Below are 14,306 nucleotides of genomic sequence, written 5' to 3'. Positions count from 1 at the left end.
GAATAGTCTCCAGTCCACATTATGCTATTTGGTTGCTCTGATGTTACCATTTTTCATTTCATAAAATTTTAAGAGAATTTTGTCTTTTGAAGACAGACATGCTTTATATTCACTCGATACAATTATGTATTCATTTTAGAATCAATTTTCGATTTTCAGAAATTGTTAGAATCACATTAAATTGTCCTCATTGTACAGTCAGAAACAGTATTAGGTTCACTGCCGTAACTTGTGGGGGAAGGAGGAGCAACTGGCCCTCCCCAGAAAAGCTGCCCGCGTTCGAGAGGGACCCACTTTAAGACTTTTTTTTTTTACTTCATATACGATACGAACATGAAATTATAAATGAAGCATGAAACAAAACAGCATACAAAAGTTAAATAAAACAAAAATGAGTCACGAACCCATTTCAGTAAAAAAAAAAAAAAAAAAAAAAAAAAAAAAAAAAAAAAAAGGTCTACTATTAGGAGTCCTAGAAATAATATTTATTCTTATGGCTTTCAGATTTGTCAATATTGTTCCCTTAATTAATTTGTCATGTATATAACGGGCCCCAGTGGAGTGACTAACGACCTCGCAGACCTTGTCATGCGGGAGGGGAAGGGTCCACAGGCTCTGCGGGCCCATAAAGAGTAAGAGAAAGTCGGAAAGAGGGGTCCCAAGAATTAGAAAAAACAACATGCATCCCCCAGAAAAATCTAAGTTCCTGATTAGGGTGTAGGGAAGCAAACTGGATCCAAACTGATATTCATATATTTTGTAAACTAAACCATGAGGAACAAGAATCTGAAGGAATTTTAAAGATCCAACTTTTGGAACTCGAGATATCCGAAAATAAAGTGACCAGGTAAGCAAACTGGACCCCACCTGATTTTTATACATTTTGTAAATTAGACCACGAGGAGAGGAGAGAAAGACGAAGCTTGAGAAAATCTAGAGTGTAAGACGATTGTATGAGAAAGATCACTGTTTATGGATATGCATGCCAGACGTCCTGTTAAGAAGGAATTGATGAGGTGTATATAGGAAATACGTAATATACCTAGTTACATTGATGTAATTTGTAAAAAAGCCCATGATGCCAAACTTTATCAAATGCTTTCTCGAGATCAAACGTGACTACACAAGCAGGAAAACTCCGGTTATATTGGCTACAAACGGCCGTGGTAAGACGGAATACCTGATCTAGGGTACTGGAATGAGACCGGAAACCAGTTTGATGGAGAGACAGAAGTTTGTGACGTCGGATATGATCATGAAATTAGCGAACAAGGATCCGTTCTAAGATTTTACAGAGGCGAGGAAACGGGAGAGCCCCAAGAAAATCCATGAAAACGGTTTGTCCACCACAAAGTTCACTTGACGCGAGCTGAGATCGAACTAGGGATCCCAAGCACCAGAGATGAATGTTCTACCACTGAGTCACCGCGGTCCCCAAAGAATAATATATTTACGAATAAATTAGAATAATAAAGTCGGATAATAAAAAAAATCCTTCAGATTCATATTCCTCGTGGTCTAATTTATGAAATATATGAAAATCAGATGGGGCCCAGTTTGCTTCCCTGGTCAATTTATTTTCGGATATCTCGAGTTACAAAAGTTGGATTCATTAAAATTCCTTCAGATTCGTGTTCATCGTGGTCTAATTTACAAAAAAATTCTATATGAAAATCAGTTTGGGTCCAGTTTGCTTCCTTGCAGGCCAATATTAAGCATAGGTTGAAGCTATCATTTCTTATACCTCCAATGTATACTTAATATTGTTTCCAACTGTACAATGCGTTTCAAATGATTTTGATTCTGTGCAGATCATTAGGGAAAACCGTACTTCATTAAGTTGCCTGCGAGGCAAGGACAAGAAGTGTGACTGACTCGTCTCGGAAAGATGTCGTGAAAGTAGTGTTGCCAAATAAAATTAGATGAAACGAGAATTTTTTTCGTCTCGACTCGTAAATTTTATAGAAGTCTGGTCTCTCGAATTTTTTTCATCTCGTTTTTCAGATTTATTTGCAAAAATTTATTTATTTATTTATTTTTGCTTAATTCATGTGGAAGTTACCAGAACCCTTCTGCATAACGAAAGGTCGATGAACCCGGACATGTTCTCTTAAACATTGAAAAACTCTTTACATTATGTTCGTACAATCAATTTATAGTTTTCATGCAATTAATCTTCGAATTCTTTAAGTTTAACGTCCCACGATTATGCCGTTTAGGCTAAAAGAGACGGATACTTAAGGCAAGTGAATGATGATGGAGGAATTGGTGGAATGAGAAAGTGGGAGGAAACGGAAGTACTCCGAGAAAACCCTAGAACATGATGTTGTCCACCACAAACTTAGTTGGGGCCGGACATCGAACCAGCGACCCCAAGCACCAGAGGTAAGCACTTTACCACTGAGCCACCGTCTCTCTTCTGCCTGAATCAAGTCGCACGAAAAAAAAAAAGTTTGAGATATGAGACTTGGGTAAACTAGTGTTGTATCAGGTGACTCGAAAAAAAATCTCGTCTCATTTCAATCGAGACGAGAATTATGATGTTCCTCGCTTCGTCTTGAATTTGAAAAATGGTCTTGGTTTGGTTTCGCTTCTTGTCTTGGTTTCGTGAGCAACACTGCGTGAAAGACACCTCTCATGTCGAAAAATAAAAGCACTGTCACGTCTCGTTTCGTAGGCAACCCTAGTATGTCATAATAATAAGCTTTTATGATCTAGGAAACTGTGAATGTAAGATAAACTCAGATTAGCTCCAGTCATAAGCTTCTTGTCTTAGTTTCCCAGCTACGAGCCTGCCACCATAGTTCTTTCTCTGTGTTATAGCTCCGAGCGTAAATTGTTGCTTTTACATCATACATGAGTCAGTTGGAACCACAAACACATGTAGTACCAGGTAATTACTCTTATACAGTCACTGAAGCCTTTTTTTTAATTACCTATAATATATTACTGTTTTCATTTAGAATGTTAATTATGAATATGTTACACTCTAACATGGTTGTTACATGTAGGTAAGTTGTTCCGGTAATTTCATGCCGTTTATGAGCTTCTTAGGAAGCAAGAGTTGTTAAGGAAAGAAAAGACAGATGCACGAATTAACAACATTAGATCATTAGTTTACTGGGTTTTCTGTGTTCGTGTAAACTTAATAACAGAGCGTTTATAATAAAAGTAAATGTGACGAAACCTTAATATGATTTGCATGTTTATACTTCATAAAATATGAAGTGCAAAAGTATCGGAAGTCTTATAAGTAGAGACCGGATCTTAGGCAAAATGCCTATTCTTTAATATTAGAGATATGATCAAAAATAACGTTTTAAAGTTTATATGGGGTGTTATAGTTTCAATTTAAGGTGGATCACTAGATGTTCTCGGTGCTATGCTAAACGCTGCTTGAATAGTGCGGCGTTGTCAGGTAGTGTCGAGTGTTTACTGATGCCAGATAATAAAGGAAGTAATCATGGAATTATGCCTGGATACGTACTGCGAAAATTAGTTTTCAACCCTTACCGCAACTCACAGCTCTCGAACTGCAACGCTAGAACCCAGGAATTTTCTTATTATGTCTACCACAGTAAACGTACAAACTCGGCAACGACGCATTATGGCGTTCTGCGCAAGTTCCTTCTCAAAATCTATTTCCTTAAATATAGATTAATATTCAAATAAAATGTGAAACACAAAACGAAAAACGGTCAAACAATGTATTTGTTTCATAATGAGACCGTTATTTTAAAATACTTTACATATACAAATGAATATTTCATAAAACTGCGCAATTCTAGTAAGATCTAACAGTAAGTGCCATCTTGTATGTTTATTATAAAACGAATCAAATATTTTCTTTTATTTGTTACCTTTTTCGATATCAGAAGACACAATCAAATGAATCAGTCTTGTGTTGTAGCTGAAACATAGCTCTATTTTACAGTACAATATTTATAATAGTATGTAACATTGACTTCCGGGTGGTGATCCACCTTGCCTATTTTGCCTATTTCGCACATTCCTGCCTAAAAATTGCTTTAGTGCCTAACGTTGCATTGTATGCATTTGCCTATTGTATGCATTTTCTTCAAAATAAAACTTCATTCGGGAAAATATATAATTTAGTATTTCAAGAAAGGATTCTGCTTCTTCCGAGAAATAAGTGTTGTTTGTAGTGATAAGATGTTGAAATTTAGACTGCTATGTGTACTGATAAAGTGCTCTAAAACTTTGGACTGCTTTGAACACATATAAGTGTATAAAATTTGGATTGTTATTTGTAGTCATAAAGTACTGCAAAGAATGTATTTACCAAATATACACGTTAAGCTTCGTTTTTATATAGCCTATACAGTAAAAACTATCTATTAACAAACAGGTAGGCCCTATGTTTCTATATTCTTTGAACATTATCTATGACTTGAATTATTTTTTAATTGTGTTGAGTATCTATCCTCACTATTTCGAGCTATATTTTAGTGCCTATTTTGCTGCCTATTTTTCTAAACTTTTACGTGCCTATTTGCCTGTCTATTTCCCAGGTTTTTAGTGCCTAACATCCGGTGTCTACTTATAAGAATTGCCCCGTCCATCTAACTTTCAACAAGTATTAGGGTAAAAAAAAAAAAGTATTCCATTTTTTCCTATCTGAAGTGGTGACAATGTATCATTTAATGTTTCCCCCATTGATCACTATTAGTACCACAGTGTAAACACGGTAATAGTTAATGAGAAGCTACGTCTTTGGCGTGGGAGACCCGGGTTCGATTCCTGGCGGTAGCTCATGTGGTTTGGATTCCACGTTAATCAGTAGGTCCATGTCTCATATAGCCTCGCTGGTGAAAGGGACGCTAAACTAAAATCAACTCAACTCAACGAGAAGCTGTTTTATGTTATGGATTCAGTACTTCAACAATACTGAATCCATTTCATCCTATTTATTGAAATCTTACATTATAGTGCTACCAAAATGCCTTGAGCCGTGGCAAAAATGTGAACTAAAACTCACACCCACGCATTGAGTCAATAAGGGTTCAGCTCTTGCTAAGCGAGAGAGATTCAGCGAAAGGGAATGGAATTCCTTCAGCCGATAGCAGCGCTTGGAACTGAAGACTAGAGGTCAAGTCAATGTGATATATGTATAATATGCAATGTTTTGTTGTTTTAATGTCAAAAGGTGTATCGGAATGGATTTTGTTCGTAGATTCCGAAAATGACCTTAAAATGTTGTATTACATCAGGTTTTGACAGGAAAATGTGAATGTTGAAAAAAAGTGCATTTTTAAAATAATTTTGATATATGACAAAGTTTGTAACATGTCCAATAGCATTCTAGATGGACGGAATAATTACATATAAAGGGCATAAATACATATTTCAAAGCATGCATACCTAACATTTACCACTGGGCTCCACTTGAAACTTCCCCTTTTTGGATTTTCTTCGGTGTTCTTCCGTATTACAGTCTCTTTTTAACATCCAACAATAGTCAGCCATCATGTGGACAGTCCACTTTTCCTGTTATCTCTTTTCCATCACTTTATGTCCTCATGAAATGCTCGCCATGTTCTACCGTAAAATCACCAAGATTGGCGGAAAGTAATTTAGATGAGCATGAAGAAAGTGTTCTTTCATGCTCATGTTGCAGCTAACCAATTTATAAGATTCTAACATCTCGTTGACTAAAATGCTTTAATTTGCAGCCTTCATGTTCCCCAACAAGTTTTGTACCATATTTCTAAATGCAGTTCATGCTTGTAATTCGATCTCAGTCATAGTTTTCCCGAATGTTTTGTCCGCCATCAATTTTCTTATTTATGGACCTGTAAAAAATGCCAGGCTTGATTTTTTCAGACGTGATTCATGGAAACTTAGCACCAAGGCACTGAAAGCATTTACTGTCTCTACTTAAAGCTATCATGAATTGCTTCATTAAACATAGTTTTATATGTAATGGTGGCAATAGAATTTTCGAGAGATCAACCAGTGGAACTGAAACAATGTTATTTTCTCCAGGTATAAATGTACATTCGTCTAGCCACTGCTTTCGAACCCAATGTTCAGTCTGGAATAACCTCCACACAAAAAGCAAAGATATTTTGTGTAACATGCTTGTTGGCCGAGCAATATTCCAATCACCTTGAAATCCACACACACATACTACTTATAATATTTGTACTGCACCTTTTCCAGCAGAAATTTGAGATTTTCATAAGAAGCTTTCATGGTCAGCGAATTTCAACTCAACCAAGAACCCCTTCATCCCTCTAGAGCATATTTTAACATGTTATAAACGTTAAGATATATATATATATATATATATATATATATATATATATATATATATATATATATATATATATATATATATATATATATATGTGTGTGTGTGTGTGTGTGTGTGTTATAAGAAAGCGTTTTTTTTAATTTTCACATTTTCGTGATTTGTGGAGAAATTTGACGTAATCAACTTTGAAGGTCATTTTCGGAATCTGCAGACAAAATTCATTCCGATACACCATTCTATTTCAAAACAACAGAAGAAATTTTAAAAACTGCATATCAAAGGAGATCCAACACACATGCAGAAGCTTGACTGAACTTTAAGGTATAATTTTGCAAAATTTCAAGCTTCTATGTTCACTTTCAATTTTCACCTTTTTCCTGATAATGACCTGAAACGACTAATTTCATCACTGAGGTGCCCAATAAAAATGGAGTCAACATTTATGAAAAATGTATCAATATTAATCGCCAATTAAAAGGTGTTTGTGAACAATGTGGGAGTATTCCCTGCTAACTGTAGTGTGGTGTAGTGGGTGCATAAACTTACGGGGGCCGGGGAGTCAACTGAAGATCTGCCAAAATCCGGAACGGAACCTTGCTCCTGTTGAGGCTTTGATCATGGAGGGCAGAATACTAACCGTTGAGAATTATCTCTTTGCATCGTGGAAAGAATTTTAACAGACCACTTGAAGGTTCCTTTTTTTTTTTTTTTTTTTTTTAGCTGGATGAAGAGAACATGGCCGCCCAAATAAGAAAAAGGCTCTTTACAGAATAAGAACACCGAAGTGGCCCCACATCCATTCTGCTCCCAAGAATTATCTCCCAATGATCTCTGTTAGTTTTCAAAACTGAATGATTCATTCAAAGGGAGACATTTTCCAGAAGTGCTATCGGAAGTTACATTTTTCAGTGTCTAAGAACATACTCAACAAAGAGACTTCTCAGAGAGTCAGTGAAGTACAAAGTTTGCAGTGGTGTGAAGAGGTGTACGGACATTACGTTGAAGGTAACAGAAAGGTCTTACCCAAGCATTGAACATATCTGGAGTTATATGTAAACGACACGTACTTTTGGAGTGCGTCTCGTATTCTTTATTCTTTTTTTTCTTTTCTTTAACCGGTGGATGTGAAGACCGAAAAATATATAGACACTTCATGATGCACAGAGTACAAACATTTGATTCAGTGGCGTGAATTTTTCCAAGTCTACCTTGAGAGGCATAGAAAGAGGTAAGATTCATACTCTTACAATTCAGGAAGCCAGCATACTAGTTTCTAATGTTTAAGAAGGCTCTCTTTGAACGCGTGACGCGTTGCTAATAGGTAAAGCAGAAAATTCACAAACCCACTGGCAAGAAAGAGATATTCTGATGTACAAATTATAAAAAGATCCAAAACTCGCTTGTTTTAGTAAGGAAATCCTGACACTAGTAGAAACGCAAATCCCTCAAAGGAATGTGAAGGAAGAAGCCCACTGGAGACAATGACATAACACCGGATTTACTCATGGGATCAGGATAGAATGCAATGAAAGTACTGATTTCACTTATTAACAAGATCTGAGTGGAGAATGACCAAAGGATTTCCTTGATGTTACAATGATTGCCTTGCCCAAGAAAAAACCAGCAAGGAAGTGCAGTGATCACAGAACCTTATTTCCCACACTGAAAAGATTATTGTGCAAATACTAAACAGGCGGTTGGAAAGTAAAATAGAAGAGGTGTTGGAGGATGATAAATTTAGGTTCCGGAAACGAAGGGGCACCAGAACTGATATTGGATTGGTGAGAATTGTATCAGAATAAGTTCTTGATGTAAAGGGAGAGCTGTGTTTGTGCTTCATCGACTTGCCGAAAGCTTTCGACCGGGTCAGTTAAATATTTAAAGAAGTCGGGATTGGAGAGATCGACCAGTCATTCGCAATTTATACAAAGAACAACGAGTGAAGTTACGCTTGAATAAAGAAGAAACCAATAGTGTGGAAATTGGAAGAGAAGTCAGACAAGGATGTAGTATGCCATCCCAATTTTTCAACATTTACAGTAACTGCTTAACGAAGCGTTAATGTGAATTGGAGATTTCAAGATTGGGGGGCAGATCACTAACAAGAGCAGCTATGCAGATAATACAGTTACTATAGCTAGAATCGAAGAACAGGAGATGATGAACAAAATAGTTGACACTGGAAAACTATATAGAATGGAAATCAACATCTAAAAGTCGAAAGTCATGCAATATCTAGTCCTATAGATCACAGAGTAGAATAAAGAGGGCTTGATGAGGTCGATCATTTCAAGTATCTAGGAAGTGTTTTGACGAGAAATGCTTACTGTACTAAAGAGATCAGGTTAAGAATTGCCATACCGAAGAGGCATTTAATATGAAACGATTACTCTTAACTAGCACACTTAATATTGGACTTAGGAAGAAGTTGATCAAGTACTATATGGAGTATTCGGCTCTATGATTCAGAGACTTGGACATTAAGAAAGTTGAAGAACAAGTTAGAGGAGTTACTAGAGATCTTCGAGATGTGCTGTTGGAGGAAGATGGAGAAGATAAAATGGACGGACATAATAACAAACAAAGGTGTTTTAAGATGGGTAGGAGAGAAGAGGATGCTTTTAGCCAGCATTCTTCATAGAAAGATCACTACACATGTTGCGAAGAAATTGTCTTTGTACCGCCATAGAGGGAAAGATAAAAGGAAAACGAGGGTAGGAAAATAAGAACAAAACTTACCGATGATTTGAAGAAAATAAGAAAATATTGAAAGTAAAAAGAGGAAAATGATGGTCGAGAAACGTGCGAGAAGTATTTCCAAGCCCGAAACTTAAAAAGAAAATCCCATAACGTGCCATCAGGCAGAATACTTATTAATAATAGTAGGAAAGCTGAAGTTAAGTAAGACCAGAAATTTCTCGTCTCGTCTCGGAAACGACACGAGAAATAAATATTCAAATTCGAGACGAGAACAGAAATATGATAATTTTCGTCTCCTTTCTAAAAGAAAAATACGAGAAATTTCTCTAGTGGATAACACTAGTTCACCCAAGTCTCAGATCTCAAACTCTGTTTTACTATTACATGATTCATAGTAGAAAACTGTGAATTGATAAAATGATTATGTGAACATAATGGAGAATATTTATCAAAGTTTAAAGATATATACGTCATTGCATAATATAATCCAATGATAAATACGTTTTAAATGTTGATAATCACACTTTTAGTAAAAATGTCGTGACGGGGATTAACCATTCTCTCTGATTTTGATAACTTCCACACACGGATGAATTCAGGAGGTAACCCGGGAGGAATCTCTCCCCGAAGAAAATGCATTCCCCCCTGAGAAACTCTCAAAAATTCAATCATAAAATGTAGAAATTACTTCACCCAATTACATGCTTTTCTTTTCGTGCACGTGCAGACGAAATCCCATCTCTTAGTATACATATAAATGACGCAGATCCATTCTATACAAGTATTAAACATGTAACATGTAAGATAGAATACCAAATAGTCAATACAACCTATGTTTCTTAACTCTATGAGTGAATTTGTCAGAACATGAAATTGTCAACTGCAGAGGTGGATCTACAAGGTAAAACCTGGAGGAGCCAGCCAAACCTCAGATTATGAGTTTACCTGAGTTTACCATATCATGAGTTTACCATACACTTCCAAAAATATATAAATAATAGCTTAAATTATTTTTGTCACTCAATAACTGGAGGGCTAGGCCTCCCAGCTTCGGCCTAGGTCCACCACTAGTCAACTGTTGAACGTTTTGTATTTTAGTAGGTACTGTACTCTACTCTATATTATATATTACTAGATAGCACTAGCACAGATTGAGATAGGAAAGGAAAGATAGGGAAGATCCTTCGATCATTCCATATGATCTCTGATGCCAGCACACTTCAGTTCTTGAAAATCAACAGTTCTTGCATTATTTGTAATACATCGACCTAAATCAAATTTTTTGCATCGGAGGTAAATGTGTTTGCATGTTTAATCGGAGGTTGCATAAGAAGTAAATGTGTTTTACGATTGTTAAAGTCAACACACCTTTCTTTAACTAAATTGAAGTCAGGGAGTGGGATTCAGAGGACGTCATTTGGAGGGATCAGAAGGAACAGTTGTTCCTCCTGGGTTTGAGATTTATGTAGATTTTATCAATAGAATAATAGTATATCAGTGAAAGATTGCTATTGAAGGTGACGAAGATCCTACTGAAGATTTCGTGAACAAAGTTACTGATGTGTATGCAGCGAAGAAGCCAAGGCAAATATGCCTTAAAATCAGAAGTGTGAAAAAGAATGAGAACTTTTTGTTAAAATGTATGTTCGTATGTATGTTTGTTTTAGGAAAATTAAAATATTTGATTTTATTAAATATTTATCCGCAATTAGTCTGAATATTAGGTAGGATGTGCATGTGAATGGAATTGTTAAATATGCTGCTTTTTTTGCAAAAAATACAGAAAAACTTCTCTCCTCCTGAAAAGTTCATATTTCCCCCGGTTGAAAATGTCTGAATTCAACACTGCTTCCACATGAAAGTAAGAAAAAAAACGAAGCTATAAGTTTTGTATATAAAATTACAAATGGAGACGAGAAATTATTATTCGAGAACAAACAAGGAAAGAGACGAGACTTCTATAAAATTTATCAGACAAGGGAGAAAACATTATTTCAGACTGTTAGACGCCAGACATCCTGTAGCAACATGATGTAACATCTAAGCGGTAAAAAGGAGTATGTAAGTATCATATAGATAACATGATACATACAAATTTCCGTAGTAAGCATAAGGATTCCGTGTATTTGTACAATATACCGCTGTCCGGATAAAGGATTTTTTCTCAGTATGGGCATGAATTCTAGTGAGGGTGAATTTTATGTTCAATTGATGTTGTGAACGGCGTGATATCGAAATCATGTGAAATAGAATAAGCGTGAATGTAAGGTCAGATTTATGCCATGAGGTTAAACGAGGTTAGGTCAACCAGGACATGTCTACTGACAACACCCTTTTAAAAAGAAAAGGCGTTATTTCACAATCGTTCTGTAGAACTAAAGACGTTACTGGAAATGAGGGCTATCTCCTGTGGCTCTCACACAATGTAATGGAAACACAACCGTGAACGAAAACTAATCCTACCTTACGTTTTCATATAATTCTTCAGAAGAGTGAAGTAACAAAATATTTCCTACACATAAACAATGTTTGTTTACTTATTTTCTCTTCTTCCCATCAAACTTAATGGGTCTTTTGTTTACACCCAAAAGGAAACAAAAGAAAGAAAAACATATAACCATTACACAGTCATTTACTTCCTTGCTAATGAGAGTCTGTGGCCTTAATTGTACATGCTGTGTATCTATTGCTTGTTGAATTGTTGACACAATAGATACAATATTCTTTCACCAGCTATTATATCCTATTCTTTGTATTTTTGACGAATACTTCCTGTAAAAAAAGATATCCTTTGACACAGAGCAAAGTCTGAAACATATTCAGTACTTCCGCAGGTTATAGTATATAATGTATATTGTACATTCTAATATTGGGTCAGCGACGAAGCCGCTGAAAATCATTTGGCAAAATGTTTCGACGATAAACCACAGAAGTTCTACAGCGATCGAATTATGAAGCTACCGGAAAAATGGCAAAAGATCGTAGATAATAATGACCAATATGTACTTAATTAAAATTGATTTTCAATAAAGATTTTTGTTTGTTCAAAAATGTACCAAAAAACTGTGGAGACTTTTTATATTACATTTCATTTACTTGAAATTCTGTTACTTATCAATACTTATTACATCAGCTGCAGTTGAAGGGAACCAGGAAAAGAGTTCCCATCATAATTTCTACTTAGACCACTAACTATAGTGTTACTTACGAGATGAGAAATAACGTATTCTTGTCCCGTCTCATATATTTTGGACAAGGTTCGTCTCGTTTCGATTCTCGAAGAATTCTTTCTCATCTTGTATCGCTTCTCGAAGAATGCATATTTTCTCGTATTGTATTCATTCTTGAAGAATTCTTTCTCGTCTTGTATCGATTCTCAAAGAATTCTTTCTCATCTTGTATCGATTTTGAAAGAATTGTTTCTCACCTCGTATCGATTCTCAAAGAATTCTTTCTCTTCTTTCATCGATTCTCAAAGAATTCTTTCTCTTCTTTCATCGATTCTCGCAAAGGCTTTTTCTCGTCTCGTCTCGTTTTGTAAATTTGCTCTGAGAGGTATTTGTTAACAATGATTTCCTCAAAGAAATCTCATACACACATGTAGTGATTTCTGCCTGAATTTTGGTTACCAATAGTTGCAGTGTAAACGCCTTTCAGTTGTATAAATGCTCCAGTCAATTTGATCAACATCAGAAAGTATACAGATACAGAAAGTAGACTATACAGAAAGTGTATTCTTCAAGTAGACATCATCACATCAAGTCACTCGTAGGTACTCAAAGAGAATTGTAGAGATACGCCAAGCTCTAGTATGGATCTCTACGCACTTTAGTAGTATATTCGTGATAGTACTTCAATAGTCAAGCAAATATTCGTCCAGACCAGCATTTACACAATATTAACAACTTCACTCATTTGGTGGACATCCAAGTTTTGGCAAAATTCACCAATGGCGTCAGGTATGTGTCCTTCCCTTTTATTGCTAGAGAACAGTCACTTAGTTAGATTCACATAATTGACATATTGTTACACAAACAACACTAAAATACGAGCTCCTCCGTGGCTAAGCGGTTAACGTACGTGCCTTTGGCGTGGGATACCCGAGTTTGATTCCGGGCGGGAGCTCATGTGGTTCGGATTCCACGTTCATCAGTAGGTCCACGTCTCTAATAGCCTCGCTACTGAACGGGACGTTAAACTCAAAATCAACTCAACTCAACTCAACAACACGTAAATACGCATGTCAATGACTCGAAATACAAGTTGTCAATATCTTTAAATAGGATTTATCATTTACATTCTTGATTCTGATTGACCGTGAACAATCAGTGGTGAAGATTCCCTAACAGCACCTAAGAGCATATTATAGGTGCGTACTTCTAGGAGTAACAACATGGGTAATATAAGATGTACCCTGTGTTAATGAAGAATCTGGGAGTACTCGAAGTAATCTACGACAGTTAATACTACATCTCAAACTAAATTTAGGAGAGTATTAATCCAGATTGGCAGTACATACAAAATTTATGCTCTGTTGTTTTTCTTTATTTTATCTAGGAGTTATCAAAATCCTTCCGCGTCACAAGAGGTCCACGAAGGGTGTGATATAACAACATTTAAAACATATTTATTATGGAGTACATGAAGGAGAACGGATAAGGGCGCCCATGTTGTGATTCCCAAGGGGGGCCAATATGACCGACGTTTCAAATATAGTTTCAAATTTTGCTGTAACTAATGTAAAAATATTATTGGGTTTTCGATATTTCCAAGTACAATTTCCTGTAGGAGGGGGCGAGCGCCCCACCTTGGTCTCCCTGATAGGCGCCCTTGAGAACGGACCAATCGCACCACGATAAGACAACCTACACCACACATTCACCATCACTAAATTCATGACTTTGTCCACATTGATTTCCGAATTTATAACGGACCAGTAGACACAATTGTGTTAGTTTACTGTGCCACTGAGTTTGGATGTGGCTTCATTAGACCACACGATGATCTCTGCAAACATTTCGACGTTGTCCGCCATGTTGGCTCAGCTCGGCAACAGAGGCAGTTCACATCTTTGCACGCGAGAAGCTTGTCAGTTCGGTTCACTTCAGCTTGTTTTATCTTTTCCGTCCACTTAAGAGTCTTCATCCCGGCGAAATTAAAATACCGCTAATTTTACAGTAATTATGTGATATCTTCAAATAGATAAAAGATAATTGAAATGTGGAACAAGAGCGCCCTAGACAATATTATTTTGCATGAGGTATCGTTATCACAAGTCACCTAGTGGCTTTATGTTTAGAAACGCGAAAGTAAATGCCGATTTTCAAAA

Source organism: Thermobia domestica, chromosome 2, assembly GCF_964235325.1.
Source record: "Thermobia domestica chromosome 2, izTheDome1.hap1.1, whole genome shotgun sequence".
In the NCBI taxonomy this organism is placed as follows: domain Eukaryota; kingdom Metazoa; phylum Arthropoda; class Insecta; order Zygentoma; family Lepismatidae; genus Thermobia; species Thermobia domestica.
This window is presented reverse-complemented; position numbering follows the sequence as displayed.